General features: G+C 41.7%; 1 long non-coding RNA gene across 1 annotated transcript in view; it reads left to right on the top strand.

Annotated features, from left to right (window-relative positions):
- LOC150066823 (uncharacterized) overlaps window positions 1-17,633 on the top strand; it is a 91,029-nt gene that overhangs the window by 9,363 nt on the left and 64,033 nt on the right. The window contains exon 2 of the long non-coding RNA XR_016533719.1: window positions 9,725-9,858. This is a non-coding gene — a long non-coding RNA (uncharacterized LOC150066823). The remainder of the gene's footprint in view (window positions 1-9,724; window positions 9,859-17,633) is intronic.

Here is a 17,633-nt window from a genome sequence, read left to right on the forward strand (position 1 = left end):
ACCACTTACTGGTAGAGAGCCTTACTCTAGCAGGATAAGCATGAACTTTGTGTTCAGAATTCATTTACATTTTACATTTTGACTTCATAATCTTGATTAAGGAGACAAGTTTCTTAGATTCTGAAGGCCTCAGTTTCTTCTTTTGTAGTAACACTATTTAGATGATAGTGTTATAAGGATTAAGTCAAATGACAGCTAGTATTCTGCTTAGCATATAGTACATAGAAAGTGTAGATTTCTTTCTCCCATCGTCCAGGCTGAGAAGTTTTCTGGAAGTGAATTGCATGCCCCACAGCAGAAGCCAATCTCTTAGTTCTTTCTTTCTTCTTGTAACCGAATGATACAAGTTTGAAAAGTGTAAGAGAACAGAACACCTGAGCTCAAGGATCAGACTCTAGGATAAGAAACTAGTTCAGCAGGAAGAGTGCTCTGTCAGCCCCTTAAGGATCATATGCTCACAGTGTCCAATCCCATCTCACATGTTTAATACCTCAAATGTCACTTGATGGTAGAAGACTCTCTAGGGAACTCTCTGAGAACAGTACCCGGCTGTAGTGGAAGGCTGACCTGAGAGCACCTTTTAGTCTTTCTCTGTCCCTCTTTGTCCTCATGTAATTTAATTATGTTCTCTTTACTGCAGGTTTTTTTTTTTAATTCAAAGACACTTATTATTAGAGTCTGTAACCTTAAATTACCAGATTCTGGCTCTCCTGGTCACCTCCCACCTCTATCCTAATGAGGCAGTGGTACTGCCTAGGTAAACTGCTTTGGCTCCTTCGAATACCTCATCAAGATACCTTCCCTTTCACAATTAACTATATTCCAAAGAACAGGGGGAAAAAAAATCCCCCAATAAATGCCCTAGATATGTAGTATGAGGTTCTTCATAACCTTCTTAGCAAATAACAGATACTTTGGGAATTGTGCAAAAAGTTTTATTTTCATTTTGAAAATATGGAACAAAACATAAAAACATCTTAATTAGACTCATCGTATTACCTTCTATCTGTATCACTAACTCTAGTCACCTGAAAAACAAAATGAGGATAAGATTTTCTATGTACTATATATTACGTATGATATCCTGTATCCCCTGATAATGATCATATAAAAGGTAAGAGTTGGGCCTTATAACTAGGCTTCCAGTAAGACAAGCATGGGTTTAAACGCAGAATCTAATTTTTTTTTCACCAGTACAGAAATTCTGTTATATAATGCATTGGATCTAAAGCTCAAAAATATATGGGTCAGGGCCAGGAGTTTACCTAGTGGTAAGCGTGCTTACCTAGTATGTGCGAAGACTAGGGTTCGATTCCTGGGTACCACATATATAGAAAAAGCTGGAAGTGGTGCAATGGCTCAAGTGGTAGAGTTCTAACCTTGAGAAAGCCCAAGGATAGTGCTCAGGTATGTGAATGTATGTACATATATATATATAGAGAGATAGATCTATCTGATATAGATATAGATATAGATATAGATATAGATATAGATATAGATATATGGTGAGGGCAGAGCGTGGCCTAGTAGTAATGAGTTCACCTATCATGCACAAAGCCTTGGGCTTGACTCCCCAGAACTACATGCACAGAAAAAGCCAGAAGTGGTGCTGTGGCTTAAGTGGCAGATTGCTAGCCTTGAGCAAAAAGTGTCCAAGAACAGTGTCCAGGCCTTGAGTTCAAGCCCTGGGACTGGCAAAAAAAGTTTTGTTTCCAGAATAATTCTAATGCCATGAAAAATAATGACATAGGGCCGGGAGTTTGGCCTAGTGGTTAAAGTGCTTGCCTAGCATGCACAAAGACCGGGGTCCGATTCCTTGGTACCACATACATAGGGGGAAAAAAAGCTGGAAGTGGTGCTGAGGCTCAAGTGGTAGAGCTCTAGCCTTGAGAAAGTCCAAGGACAGTGCTTAGGCCCTTAGCTCAAGCCCAGGACTGGAAAAAAAAAAAAAATGACATAATGTCATTGTGCTCAGCAATCTTTGCTGGGCATACGAATACATACCCATAACCCTAACCTATAATCTCACAACTCCAGGAATTTAAGGCAAGCGAATCATGTATTTGAGGTCAGCCTGTGCTATGTAGCAAGATTCTGTCTCCTTAGGCTTAGGGCTCATGCCTGTAATTACTCATGCCTAGTTACTCAGGAGACTGAGATATGAGGATTGGGTCTAGACACACAGGGGAAGAAAGTCTGTGAAAGTCTTATCTCCAATGAACCATGAAAAAGCTGGAAGAGGGACTGTGGCTCAAGTGGTAGAACAACCCCCCCCCCCAACAAAAAAGCACCTTAAGGGCAGTTTCCAAGTCCTGAGTTCAAGCTACAGAACTCCCCCTCCCCTGCCACAAAAAAAGGTTGATATTTAAGGATCTCAGTTTGAATCCATCCTGGTGGTTAGACAAATCAAGAGACTATTATCTCCAAATAACCAGCAAAACTAGAAGGGAAAGTGGAGCACCAGCAGTGAGAAAAAATAAAAGAGTGAGAACACAAGGCCCTGAGTTCTAGTTCCAGTACTGGCACAAAAAATACACAAAACCCTTTGTGTGTTTGCATATATCTAGGTATATATATATATGTGAATTTGTATTTAATTTACCCTGTAAATGATGATTTATTTCATATATATATGTATATATATATAAATATATAATTATTATTTTTGCCAGTCCTGGGAATGAACTTAGGGCCTGGGCACTGTCCTTGAAAACTTTTTGCTCAAGGCTATCATTCTGCCACTCGAGCCACAGCACCATTTCCAGCTTTTTTCTATGTATGAAGCACTCCACCATTAAGCCAAACTCCCAGCCACCCCAAGGCTATCTTTGGCTCAAGATCCTTTTATCTCAGCCTCTCCCAGCCACCCCAAGGCTAGCTTTGGCTCAAGATCCTTTTATCTCAGCCTCAGCCATCAGAGTAACTATGAATAAAGGCATGAACCACTCATACCCAGCCCTTGATTCTTCGGAAAACATAAAAACTGGGGCAGGGAGTGTGCATGAAGACCTGGGTTCAATTCCTTGCTACCACATACATAGAAAAGCTGGAAGTGGTGCTGTAGCCCAAGTGGTAGAGCTCTAGCCTTGAGGAAAGCCCAAGGTCAGAGCTTAGGCCCTGAGTTCAAGCTCCAGGACTGGCAAAAAACAAAACTACACACACACACACACACGCACGCACGCACGCACGCACGCACGCACGCACGCACGCACGCGCGCACATCACCTGTGTTTACACTAGGCTGTAAAAACTTAGGGGAAGTGGTACTGTGGCTAAAGGAATAGAGGGCTAACCTTGAGCTGAAGAGCTCAGGGACAGACCCCAGGCCTAGAGTTCAAACCCCATAACCCACAAGAAAAAACAAAAAACAGAAAACATGCTGCTTGGTACTGGTGGCTCATGCCTGTAATTCTATTACTCAGGAGGCTGAGATCTGAGGATCTCAGTTCAAAGCCATCCCAGGCACTAAAGTCTATGAGATTTTTTTTCTTTTTTTTTGGTGATCATGGGGCTTGAACTCTGGGCCTAGGTGCTGACCCTGAGCTCTTCAGCCCAAGGCTACAGCCCTATACTTGAATCCACAGCCTCATTTTCTGTTTTCTAGTGATTAACTGGAGATGAGTCTCTTGTTCTTTAGTGCCCGGGCTGGCTTTGAACTGTGATCCTCAGATCTCAGCCTCCTGAGTAGCTAGGATTACAGGCGTGAGTCCCCGCACCAGGCTTCTGAGAGACTCTTGTCTCCAATTAACCACCAGAAAACGTAGTGGTGTTGTGGCTTAAGGGATAGGGCAGTAGCCTTGAGCTAAAAAGCTCAATGACAACGCCCAGGCCTTGAGTTTAAGTCCCAGGCCTAGAGTTCAAGTCCCACAACTGAAAAAAAACAAAAGAACAACAACAAAAAAATCTCTTATCTCCAAATAACCACAAGAAAACCAGAAGTGGTGCAGTGGCTCAAAGTGGTAGAGCACTAGCCTTGACCTTAAAAGCTTAGGTATTGCACCCAGGTCCAGAGTTCAAGCACCTTGACTGACATAAATAAATAAATAAATAAATAAATAAATAAATAAATAAATAAATAAAAAAGTTATCTCATGGGCCAGATTTGACTCATAGAAAATTGGTTGCTAGGGCTGGGAGTTTGGCCTAGTTGTTAAAGTGCTTGCCTAGCATGCATGAAGACCCGGGTTCGATTCCTTGGTACCACATACATAGAAAAAAGCCAGAAGTGGTGCTGAGGCTCAAGTGGTAGAGCTCTAGCCTTGAGAAAATCCAAGGACAGTGCTCAGGCCCTGAGCTCAAGCCCAGGACTGGCAAAAAAAATAAATAAATAAAATAAAATAAAAGAAAATTGGTTGCTAGCCCTTACAGAAGAACATAGTCTGCAATTTGTAAATTTTGTTAAAATGACCTCAACCAACATTATTGCTCATTGTAACCTGATGATGTAGGTTGAATATTGTGAATACCATTTTAGAAATTAAAAAACCAAAGCAGAGAGCTGGGAATGGGGCCTGGTGGTAGAGGGCTTGCCTAGCATGTGTGAAGCCCTAGATTTGATTCCTCAGTACCACATACACACAGAAAAAGCAGAAATAGTGCTGTGGCTCAAGTGGTAGAGCGGTAGCTTCAAGAAAGCTCAAGGAGGCCGGAGCGAGCGGGGCCGGAGCGAGCGGGGCCGGAGCTAGAAAGGGGGCCTAGCCGGGCCGGAGCGAGCGGGGCCAGAAAGAGAAAGGGGCCAAAAAAAAAAAAAAAAAGAAAGCTCAAGGACATTGCTCAGGCCCTGAGTTCAGGCCCCAGGATTGTCTAAATAAATAAATAAAATGAAACCAAAGGAAAAAATGGTTAAATGACTTATCTGACTGTAGTCTCCGTGTTAAATTTCTTTATTATTCATTGTAGTCATAAATTAGCATGTTGAATTAAAAATCTGTACAAATATTTAAAGTTAATAGAAAGTATTTGTAAAGCTAAATTTTCAGCCAGTCATGGTGGCTCACTCCTGTAATCCTAGCTACTCAGGAGGCTGAGATCTGAGGATAAAGGTTCAAAGCCAGCCCAGACACTCATCTCCAATTAATCACTAGAAAACAGGAAGTGGGGCTGTGGCTTCAGGGGTAGGGAGGTAGCCTTGAGCTGATAAGCTCAGGGACAACACTCAGGCCAAGTTCAAGCCCCATGACTACTACTACTACTAATTTTCACTGTCAACTTGATTAGGAGATAAATAAAACACCACTGGGACTTCTATAAGGATGTTTTCAAAGAGGATTAAATGGGAAAAGACCTGCCCCGAATGTGAGCAACACCCAGAGAATGTGAGTAGCACTTATAGATCGGGGACCTGGATGGAATAAATGGGGCAAAGGAAGCCAGGTGTGGTGGCTCATGCCTGTAATCCTAGCTACTCAGGAGGTTAAGATCTGAGGATCAAGGTTCAAAGCCAGCATGGGCACAAAGGACTTGAGACTCTTATCTCCAGTTAAGCTCTAGAAAATGGGAAGTTGGGCTGTGGCTCAAATGGTTAGCATTAGCCTTGAGCTGAACTGCTCAGGGACAATGCCCAGGACCAGAGGTAGGGGGTTAGCCTTGAGCTAAAGAGCTCAGAGACAGCACCCAGGCCTAGTTCAAGCCCCATGACCCACAGGCATCTCTTTCTCCCCTCCCTCTTCCCTCCCTGCCTCCTTTCTCTTTCTCTCTTTCTCCCTCTCTCTCCTAAAATCTGTGAAACCATCAGCTAAAATAAATCCTTCCCCCACCTCAAGCTGTTTCTCAGGTATTGGTCATAGCAAAGAAAAACTGACAAACACATTCCATATACATTCTATATAGTTAACCTCAGCCTTACTCTTTGATATCATGTGTTTTATTTATTTGTTTATTTACTTACCAGCCCTGGGGCTTAAACTTAGAGCCTGGGCACTGTTCCTGAACTTCTTTTGAAGCTCAAGGCTAGTGCTCTAACATGCTAGGCAAGCACTCTACCACTAAGCCACAGTCTCAGCCCATCATGTGTTTTTAATTGGCTTTATTTATTTACTTATTAATTTTGCTAGTCCTGGGGCTTGAACTCAGGGCCTGAGCACTGTCTCTGAGCTTTCTCAAGGCTAGAGTTCTACCAATTGAGCCACAGCACTGCTTCCATTTTTTTCTATCTGTGTACATGACACCAAGGAAACGAACCCAGGCCTTCAGGCAGGCCTTCATGCATGCTAGACAAGCACTCTACCACTGGGCCAAACTCCAGGCCCCCGACCTTATTTTTGAAAATAAATTATAGAGCAGAATACAACCAATGAAAAGTTTTAGTTATTGTAATCATTAGAAATCTTATTAACCGGGCCAGGAGTTTGGCCTAGAGGTAGAGTGCTTGCCTAGCATGCCCGAAGACCCAGGTTCAATTCCTTAGTACCACATATGTAGAAAAAGCTGGAAGTGGTGCTGTGGATCAAGTGGTAGAGTGCTAGCCTTGAGGAAAGCCCAAGGACAGTGTTCAGGCCCTGAGCTCAAGCTCCAGGACTGGCAAAAAAAAAAAAAAAAAAAAATCTTATCAACCTATCCTATGTCCTAATATTTAAAATATTTTTAAAAAACTAAGTTCATTGGACAAGAGAATTTTGTTGAATACTGGGTCATATTGAAGCATGTGGTAGGAAATATGAATAATGCATCTCGAATAACAGAGAAATCATTCTCACCCAGGCTCTATCCTTTTGGGAATTCACCTCATCTGTGAGGGCAGATCATTTAATTCATTTAAATGTGATCGAAGTTTGTGCTCCTTGAGCCCTGACAGTTGGTTCTAGAATGGTCAGCCAACCATAGATTTTTTTTTTTTTTTTGCCAGTCATGAGGCTTGAACTCAGGTCCTGAGCACTGTCCTTGTACTTTACTCAAGGCTAGAACTCTACCAGTTGTGCCACAGCATCACTTCCAGCTTTTTTCTATGTATGTACCACTGAGGAATCCAACCCAGGCCTTTTTACATGCTAGGCAAGCACTCTATCACTAGGCCAAACTGCCAGCCTCCACAGATTCTTTTATCCTGAAAGGAGTGTTAGGTATTTTCAATTTGTCTCCTTTCAATGAGAGGATTTTTCATTATATTTATTGAAGGGAGACTGAATATTGTGCTTTAAGATAGTTTGATTAGTGTTGTGGTTTTTTGTTTGTTTTTAGTCCATTTGGAGGTTAGAACTCTGGGCCTGGGCACTGTCTATGAATTCTTCAGCTCAAGGCTAGCACTCTTAGCCAAAGATCCACTTCCTGTTTTCTCTAGATTAATTGGAGAAAAGAGTCTTAGGGATTCTTGTGCCCAGGTTGGCATTGAACAGCAATCATCAGATCTCAGCCTCTTGAGTAGTTAGGATTATGGGTTTGAGCCATGTGCACCCAACCTAATTTGTTTTTAATTAATAAAAGGACCTGGTTTTAAATGCCATCTTTCACCCTCACTTTTCACCTTTTAATCTTTCCCTTCTCTCATTTTTGCTTATTCCAAATTTTCAGATAAATATTATTGTAAAGGAATGAAGTTTTCTCAACCATGCAAATTCATGGATTAGAATTCTAAAGTAGAAAACTTCACAAAATTCACAAGAAAAATTTCACAAGAGAGAAGGATACAAATTTGTTTCATATGAATTTTACATGAGGGCGGAGAATTTGGCCTTGTGGTAAAATGCTTGCCTAGCATGTATGAAGCCCTGGGTTCAATTCTTCTGTACCACATACACAGAAAAAGCCTCAAGTGGTGCTGTGGCTCTCAAGGGATAGAGCACTAGCCTTGAGAAAGCTCAAGGACAATGCCCAGGCTCTGAGTTCAAACCCCATGACTGGCAAAAATAAATAAATAAACAAATTTGACACGGCATAGCAGCCTTCATAAATGAAGATCCTAGGGAAAGGTGTGCTTTCAAGCTTATTTTGATGAAATATCAATAGTCACTGGGATTGTAGGACAAAGGGTTGTGATCTATTGGGAATAAAATCTACAGGAATTTAGAAAGACCTGTTTATTCACATTCTTGTCTCTATCCCTATGTCTTCTGAGATAAGTATATCCCTCTCTTTCTTTTAGTTCTAAGGAAATTGCCTCTCCAAGAAGGATTTTATAATTTGCCTCTAGGGTAAAGGTTGAAAGGAAGGTGAAAATGACCTTCCTGATTCTGCTCCATTTTTAAAGTTAAGGTGCCAAATTGTGTGTGCATGCATGCGTGCATGTGTTTGCGCGTGTGCTCGCACGCACATGCCAGTACTAGAGCTTGAAATAAGTCTTGGTTTGGGCACGGTTTTGTTGCTTTTTCACTCAGTTAGCTTTACCACTTAAGCCACAGCTGTACATCTGTATTTTAGTAGTTAATTGGAGATAAAAGTCCCATGGACTTCCCTACCTGGATTGGATGAAAGCCACAGTTCTCAGATCTCAAGCACCTATGTAGTGAGGATTACCGGTGTAAAGGATTATTGATACCTGGTTTGCTTCTAGTTTAGTCTGTTTTTTTTGTTTGTTTGTTTTTTGTTTTTGCCAGTCCTGGACTGAACTCAGGGCCTGGGCACTGTCCTTGGACACTTTTTGCTCAAGACTAGTGCTTTGTCACTTGAGCCACAGTGCCACTTCCAGCTTCTTCTGTGTGTGTAGTATCTATGAATTGAACTCAGGGCCTCATGCGTGCTAGGAAAGCACTGTACCACTAGGCCACACTCGTGGTCTTACTTTAATCTTAAATATATTTAAAAAAAAAAACACAAATAGAACCCTGACTCAAACAAATAACAAAACAAACAAATGCAAAAGAGTCTCTCAGACTTCCCTGTGCCAGCTGATTTTGAACCATGATATTCAGATCTCAGCCTCCTGAATAGCTAGGATTACAGGTATTAACCATGGGTGCCCCACATATTTGGTTTCTATGTCATTGTTTTTTAATTTCTTTAAACATTCCTGATGTTTCTTATTTCCATCTATTATACATTTGGTTCACACTATTCATTTTTTTTGCTTGTGTTGGTCCTGGGACTTGAACCTCAGGGCTTAGGCACCGTCTCGGAGCCCCTGAGCTTCTTTTTTTTTTTTTTTTTCTTCCTGTGGCTCATGAGGCTTGAATGCTGGACTTCCATGTCCAGGCTGGGTTTGAACCTCCATCCTCAGATCTTCAGTCTCCTGAGTAGCTAGGATTATAAGCATGAGCCAATGATGCCTCAGCTTCCATGAACTTTCTTTTTTTGGTGGGTCATGGGGCTTGAACTTGGCCTGGGCACTGTCCCTGGGTGCTGTCCCTGAGCTCATCAGATCAAGGCTACCAGTCTACCCCTGGACCTGGGTGCTGTCCTTGAGCTCTTCAGCTCAAGATGAGCCAAGCCCCACTTCCAGTTTTCTAGAGGTTAATTGGAGATATGAGTCCCAGGTCCTTTTGTGCTGGGGCTGGCTTTGAACCTTGAACCTCAGATCTCAGCCTCCTAAGTAGCTAAGTTTGTAGGTGAAAGCCACCACACCCAGCTTCCCCTTCCCTGAGCTTCTTTTGCTCAAGGCTAGTGCTCTACTTCTGCAGCCACAGCTTCAATTCCACATTTTTTCAGTGATTAATTGGAGATAAGAATCTTATGGACTTTGCAACTTGGGCTGGCTTCAAACTTTCATCTTCAGATCTCAGCTTCCTGTGTAACTAGGATTACAGGACTGAGCCACTGGCTTTGACTAAACTATTCTTTTTGTTGTTGATTTCAGGTCGCATCACCTTAAGACACAGATGTGTGTGCAGGAAGTTTTTTGGAGACTACTTTTGGGATCAACACTTGTGATGACAAAGTGAAGGAAGAAGAACTGAACAAAAAATAGCAGCTGAATTCAACTATGTACTGGTAAATGTTTGACATTGAGTTCTCAGAGGAACAGCTTTGATCTATAACATTTGATAATTTTTTTTTGTAAGTTGTGGGGCTTGAACTCAGGGCCTGAGCACTGTCCTTGGACTTTTCTCAAGGCTAGAGCTCTACAACTTGAGCCATAGCACTACTTCCAGCTTTTTTCTATGTATGTGGTACTGAGGAATCAAACCCAGGTCTTTGTGCATGCTAGGCAAGCACTCTACCACTAGGTCAACATTTGATAATTTCTAATAAATACTGTACATACTTCTATTATGGCAAATTTTGAGATGGCAACAGAATGTTACTAAACATACATTAAGGGAAAATAATGGATAATAATGACCATGCACATACAATAGAAATAACCCATACCATAGAGATAACACTAAATGTCGTAAAAGAATTATGAAGTATAAGTGTTGGTATATTTTGTTATCTTGGTTTTGAATATAATTAAATTCAAATATAATTACATTTAATATAATTAAGCTTAAGTAATTATTATTTAAAATTTAATAATGGCAACATTAACAACCTGTTACCACAGAACCTAAAAATTTAATAGTTTGCTGTCACAGGCCAGTAGGATAATGTGATTGCAACAAATCACCTCTTCCCAAAGGAGCTTTGAAATAAAATAGCCCTTCCAATATGTCTATGTATATCTAAAGGTTTTTGCATCCTGGAATAAGCCAGTCACTGTGATAGGCAGATCTTCGGGAAAAAGAGTGTATGTAATCTTAGGTGATGAAGTTTTGTTCCTCAGAGAATAAAATTCTCAGAGAAGGATTCAGTCACCACAATTCACAACTGCAGTATGACTGCTTCACTTGTGAAATGTGTTTCCAGGGACACACTAGAGTATCTTCTACACTTGGATGCTTTGTAGTTTTGTTTCCTACTTTGGATACAATTTCTCATGTTTTCTTTTTTGGTAGTAATTTGGGGATACTGAATTTTTGTAGTTATTGTTATTCATGTTTGAATGTCAGAATTTTCAGGATCAGTTTTAAACAGTGCTTCCAGAGAGAATGGTTTTGAGTCTTCCATTTTTTTTTTACCCAGCTCCTTGGCTCCCTCTTCTGTTGTTATGGTATTCTTCCTTTGATTTCTTTTTCCTTTATTCTCCTGTTCCTTTGTTTTTCCAGTGACTTATTAACAGGAGCCATTATTTACTTTCCATAGCTCCTATGCCTTACAAAAAACATTTAATCAAAACTACTTCCCTTGTTCCTATATATTTTCCAGGTTCTTTTGATTCCTGTTGCCCATATTAATATGACAGGTTTCAGACCAGTTCTCAGCTATTCACAGTATGGATAGGTTTTCTTTCTGGGAAAGAACTCTTTGATAATATAATATTTGTTTCCAATAAAGTGAGACTCTTCCATCTTCTCCTGCTCTTTTAAACAATTTCAGTGACCTCCATATATTTGGGGTTCTTGTGAGGTCTCCAGTGTACTTTTTCCTAACTCATGTACTCATGTGTGAATTCACAGTTGTAGAATTTTTTTCCAATATTTAATATGAGTCATGGCAATCTTAATTTCATTTCCTTTTTTTGCCAGTCCTGGGGCTTGAACACTATCCTTGGGATTTCTCAGGGCTAGAGCTCTACCACTTGAGCCACAGAGCCACTTCTGGCTTTTTCTATGTATGTGATACCAAGGAATTGAACCCAGGTCTTTATACATGCTAGGCAAGCATTCTACCACTAGGCCATACTCCTGGCCCCTAATTTTCATTCTTTATGCTTTGTATTGTTTTAGGAGTATGCATAGGAACTGTCACATCAACCTAGACATTTCCTGTTGTTTTTTGTTTTTGTTTCTTTGAGTGTCTTGCTCTGTAGCCCAGGCTGGCTTTGAGCTCCTTACAGTCTTGTCTCAGTCTCCTGAATGCTGAAATTACAGAATTCATAATTATAAATACCATCCCAGAAAACCACATGGACACAAATAATGTAGAAGAAAACAAGGTTTAATGTCCACCAGAGTGGACAGGCCGATCTCTCATGGGATAGAGAATAGCAAATTGATCTCAGGCAGTAGAGATAATTATAGGGTGCTGGAAGCTAGAGACCAGAAAAGGGGCTGGGAGCAGGAAATCTTTGAAGTTATAGCAGGATCCTGGAGATGTCAGCTGACCACGGCCAAACATCCTATAGCTGGCTTATCAACAGGAAAACAACGTTCTATACTAGTGCACATAGTCAGGTCTGGGCACCTTGAATCTGGACTTTAAAGATAGCATGTGTCCAGTAGTGGGCACCTGTACTATGGCGACAGCATGTTGCTGATGCACTTGGGGCTGGGTTATGTGCAGCTTGGGTGAGAAGGGGCAACTGTGACAGGGCCTAACCTGTAAATGCCCAAGATGAAGGCTGCCACCCTAAAATTGGGCAAATATGCCTATAATCATCATGCTTCACTCACTTGTTTATTGCATAAATAGTTTTAAGTATCTATTTTATTTATTTATTCTTTTGTTGGTCATGGGACTTGAACTCTGGGCCTGGGCGTTGTCCTTGAGCTCTTCAGCTCAAGGCTAGTGCTCTACTCCTTAGAGCAACAGTACCACTTCTGGTTTTTTGGTAGTTAATTGGACATAAGAGTCTCAGTCTTTTGTGCCCAGGCTGGCTTTGAACTGTGATCCTCAGATCTCAGCCTCTTCATAGCTAGGAATATACACTTGAGCCACTAGTGCCCAACAAGGTCTTTATTTTAATGTTGTGTTTATATAAAGCACAATGCATATATTATATGCTCACCTAATTTGTTGCCCTATTTTGCTGTATTTCTTCCACAGTCTACATCTTCTGTTCTTTATGTATGGTACCTGCTCCTTGGATAAAACTATTGGGAGGGCTGGGAATGTGGCTTAGTGGTAGAGTTTGCCTGACATGCATGAAACCCTGAGTCCCATTCCTCAGTACCACATAAACAAAAAAAGCCTGAAGTGCCACTGCAGCTCAAGTGGTAGAATGTTTTGCCTTGAGCAAAGCAAGCTCAGGAACAGCACCTAGGCCCTGAGTCAAGCTCCAGGTCTGGCCAAAAACAAAACAAAGCAAAACACAAAAACTAGGATAAAGCTAGGCACTAGTATCTCATGCATGTAATTCTAGCTACTCAGGAAGTTGAGCCATTAGAGTTCATGGTTCAAGGACAGCCTGAGCAGAAAAGGCTGTTAGATTTAATTTCTGAAATAACTAGTAACTTCAAAGAGAATGCTGAAGGTTCAAATGGTAGAGTTCTTGCCTAGCATATGTAAGGCCCTAGGATAGTCCACAGTACTGCTTCCATAACAACAACCTCCAAACAAACAAAACACCTGAAGTAAAAAAGAAATGAAGCAGGGTGTGGTGGCTTAGGGGAGAATGAGAGGCAGAGGCCAGAATAGCTTCAGTTTCAGGCTAACATAGCCTGTGTAGTGAGACTCTGTCTTAAAAAATAAACCAAAGGATTTGGGTGCAGTGGCTCACACCTGTAATCCTAGCTATTCAGGAGGCTGAGATCTGAGGATCTTGGTTCAAAGCCAGCCCAGGCACTAAAGAATGTGAGACTCTTATCTCCAATAATAACTAGAAAATGGGAAGTGGGGCTGTGGCTACCGAGGTAGGGCGGTAGCCTTGAGCTGAAGAGCCCAGGGACACTTCCAGGCCCGGGGGTAGGGCTGTAGCCTTGAACTGAAGAGCACAAGGACAGCACCCCAACCCAGAGTTTAAACCCCATGACCCACATAATCAATCAATCAATCAATCAATCAATCAAAGGAAGCTGGGCCCCAGTGGCTCATGCCTGTAATCCTAGCTATTCAGGAGGCTGAGATCTGATGATCACACTTTTAAGCCAGCCCAGGCACAAAGAGTCTGTGAGGCTCTTATCTCCAATTTAAAACCAGAAGTGGCACTGTGGCTCAAAGTGGTAGAGTTTAACCTGGAGATGAAGAGCTCAGGGACAATGCCTGAGGCCCAGAGTTTAAGCCCCAAAACCTTTGTGGCTACCACCCTACCACTGGGCCTGGGTGTTGTCCCTGAACTCTTCATCTCAAGTCTACTGCCCTACCCCTTAAGCGCCACATCCCAGAGTTTAAGCCCCAAAACCTTTATGGCTACCACCCTACCCCTGGGTCTGAGCTCTTCATCTCAAGTCTACTGCCCTACCCCTTAAGCCCTACTTCCCATTTTTTAGTGATTAATTGGAGATGAGTCTCATGTTCTTTTTTTTTCTTTTCCAAATTTTTTAAAAATTGTAATTAATAGAAGGTTTACATTATATTCGCCAGATAGAAGGTACAAATCTCACATTCTTTAGTGCCCGGGCTGGCATTGAACCTCAATCTTCAAATCTCAGCCTCCTGAGTAGCTAAGATTACAGGCGTGAGCCACTGTGCCAGGCTAAAATATTTTTTTTAAAAAATAGGGCAGGGAATTTGGCCTAGTGGTAGAGTACTGGCCTAGCATGCACAAAGATCCGGGTCCGATTTCTAGGTAACACATACATAGAAAGAAGCCAGAAAGGTTGCTGAGGCTCAAGTGGTAGACCTCTAGCCTTAAGTCCAAGGACAGGGTTCAGGCCCTGAGCTCAAGTCCCAGGATTGGTAAAAAGAAAAAAAATTCTGTGTTACATCAACTAACAGTTTTATTATTTTTATTATTATTGCTGTTGTTTTATATAGTTGTTTTCTAGGAAATGGAATCAACACACACTTTCACCATGGACTTTTGAGGAACATCCCCAAACTGTTACAGTTCTGCATTCTGGCCACAAGATGTCACTGTTCTCATACACTCATACCAAGTTTTGATATCTGCCTTTTTTTTTTTTTTTTGGCCAGTCCTAGGGCTTGAACTCAGGGCTTGAGCACTGTCCTTGGGCATTCTCAAGGCTAGAGCTCTACCACTTGAGCCACAGCACCACTTCTGGCTTTTTCTATGTATGTGGTATCAAGGAGTTGAACCCAGGTCTTCTTGCATGCTTGGCAGTCTATCACTAGGCCAGACTCGCAGCCCAATATCTACATCTTAAATTTGGTACTACAGTAAATAATTCATATGTGTGTGTGTGTGTATGTGTGTTCGTACTGGGATATGAACTTAGGGCCTAGACACTGTCCCTGAGTTTTTGTTTTCACTCAGAGTTAACACTCTGGCACTTAAGCCTTAGCTCTACTTCTAGCTAGTTTCAATGGCAGTCCTCAAGTCTTAGCCTCCTGAATAGCTAGGATTACATGTGAGAGGCACAGGCACCAAGAAGCTCTATTTTTTTGTCAATGTGGGGCTCAAACTCAGGGTCTGACTCTGCACAAGGGTAATGCTCTACTACTTTTTTTTGGCCAGTCCTGGGCTTAAACTCAGGCCCTGAGCACTGTCCTTGGGATTTCTCAAGACTACTACAACTCTACCACTTGAGCCTCAGCACCACTTCTAGTTTTTTTCTATGTTTGTGGTACCAAGGAATCGGACCTGGGTCTTCCTGCATGCTAGGCAAGCACTCTACCACTAGGCCAAACTCCTGGCCCTATGATCTACCACTTGTGCCATATCACCATTTCCGGTTTCTGAGCGGTTAATTGGAGATTAGAGTCTCAAGGGGGCTTTTCAGCCCAGGCTGGCTTTGAACCTTAATCCTCAGGATCCTCAGATCTCAGCCTCCTGAGTAGCTAGTAGTATAGACATGAGCCACCAGCACCCAATTTTTATTTCTTCTTCTTCTCTTCCTCTTCATCCTTTACCTTCTTCTCCTCGTCTCCCCCTGCTAGTACTGGGCTTTCAACTCAGGGTCTAAACACTGTCCCTGAACCTCAAGACAAGCACCTACCACTTGAGCCACAGCATCACTTCTAGCTTGCTTGCTTTCTTTCTTTCTTTCCTTATTTATTTTTGTGGGTCATGGGGCTTGAACTTTGGGCCTGGGAGCTGTCCCTGAGCTTTTCAGCTCAAGGCTACCACCCTACCCCTTTTCTAGACAATAATTGAAAATAAGAGTCTCATCATCTTTTTTAGTGCCCGGGCTGACTTTGAACTGTGATCCTCAGATCTCAGCCTCCTGAGTAGCTAGGATTACAGGCGTGAGCCACTGCGCCCAGCTCAGTTCCAACTTTTTTTTGTATATGTGATACTGAGGAATCAAATCCAGGGCTTCATGAATGCTAGGGAAGCACTCTACCACTCTGTCACATTCCCAGCCTTTATTTCTTCAACATTGTTTCCATAGGGGTTTTTTTCCCACCTTTTTTTTGTTATTGTGGGACTTGAACTCAGGGCTTGAGCACTGTCCTTGAGCTCGTTTGTCTTTTGTTCAAGGCTAGAACTCTTAGCACTTTGAGCCACAACTCTATTTCTGGTTGTTATTTGAGATGAAAGTTTCATGGACTTTTTTTGCCCAGCCTGGCACTGAACTGTGATTCTCAGATGTTAGCATCCTGAGTGGCTAGGATTATCACATGAGCCTCCAGTACCTACCTATGTTATTATTATTGTTGTTATTGTTATTATTGAGTTTTAATCCAACTGAAGTGCATTTTGTCAAGTGCTGGATGTATCTAGCTTAATTTTCCTTCAGATTATGAGCCAGCATCATCAACTTAAGCTCTAAACAATTCGATATTTTTCTCAAAGATTTATTACCTTTATGATGCTAACATTTTCACATGTAAAACGTTATGTGTATCATGGACATAAAAACTGATGTCTACGACTAGGAATGTGGCTAAGTGGTAGAAAGCTTGCCTAGCATGCATGAAGCCCTGAGTTTGATTACTTAATATCACATAAACAGAAAAAGCTGGAAGTAGGGGCCTGGAGTTTGCCCTAGTGGTAGAGTGCTTGTCTAGCATGCACAAAGATCTGGGTTCAATTCTTTGGTACCACATATACGGAAGAAAAAAAAAAAGCCCAATGACAGTGCTTAGCCTGAGTTTAAGCTCCAGAACTGTCCAAAAAAAAAAGCTGGAAGCACTATAGCTCCAGTGGTAGAGGTGCTAGCCTTGAGCAAAAGAAGCTCAGGGACAGTGCCCAGGTCCTGAGTTCAAGTCCCAGAACTGGCAAAAAGGAAAAAACAACAACTGATGTCTAGCAATATATTTTATATTAGGCATAGAAAAATATAAACAAGCTCAAGCCCAGGACTGGCAAAAGAAAAAAAAAAAGAGGCCAGGTACAGTGGGTCACAACTATAATTGTGTCTATTTGGGAGGCTAAGTACAAGAATATTGTATTTCAAGGACAGCCTTGAAAAAAAGTTTGGAAAAAAAGAAAATAGTTTCTTATCATTTCAGCCAATTTATAAAAAGAAAAGGAAAAAAAGAAAAGGAAAAGAAATGGGGCCAGGAGTTTGGCCTAGTGGTAGAGTGCTTACCTAGAATGCACAAAAACTCAGGTTAAAATCCTTGGTACCACATACAGATAAAAACCAAAATTGGTGCTGTGCTCAAGTGGTAGAGCTCTAGCCTTGAAAAAGTCCAATGATAGTGTTCAAACCCCGAATTCAAGCCCTAGGACTACCCCCCCCCCCAAAAAAAGAAAGAAAAAAGATAGGTCTGGGAGCATGGCCTAGTGGTAGAGTGCTTGCCTAGCTTGCATGAAGCCATGGGTTTGATTCCTCAGTACCACGTATACAAAAAAAGCCAGAAGTGGTGCTGTGACTCAAATGGTAGAGAGCTAGCCTTGACAAAATCCAAGAACAGTGCCCAGGCCCTGAGTTTAAGCCTCAGGACTGGAAAAAAAAAAAAAAGCTAGGCACAATGGCTCCTGCTCATGACACCAG

The sequence above is a fragment of the Megascapheus bottae genome, chromosome 2 (genome assembly GCF_031878675.1).
Source record: "Megascapheus bottae isolate mThoBot1 chromosome 2, mThoBot2.hap1, whole genome shotgun sequence".
Classification (NCBI taxonomy): Eukaryota; Metazoa; Chordata; class Mammalia; order Rodentia; family Geomyidae; genus Megascapheus; species Megascapheus bottae.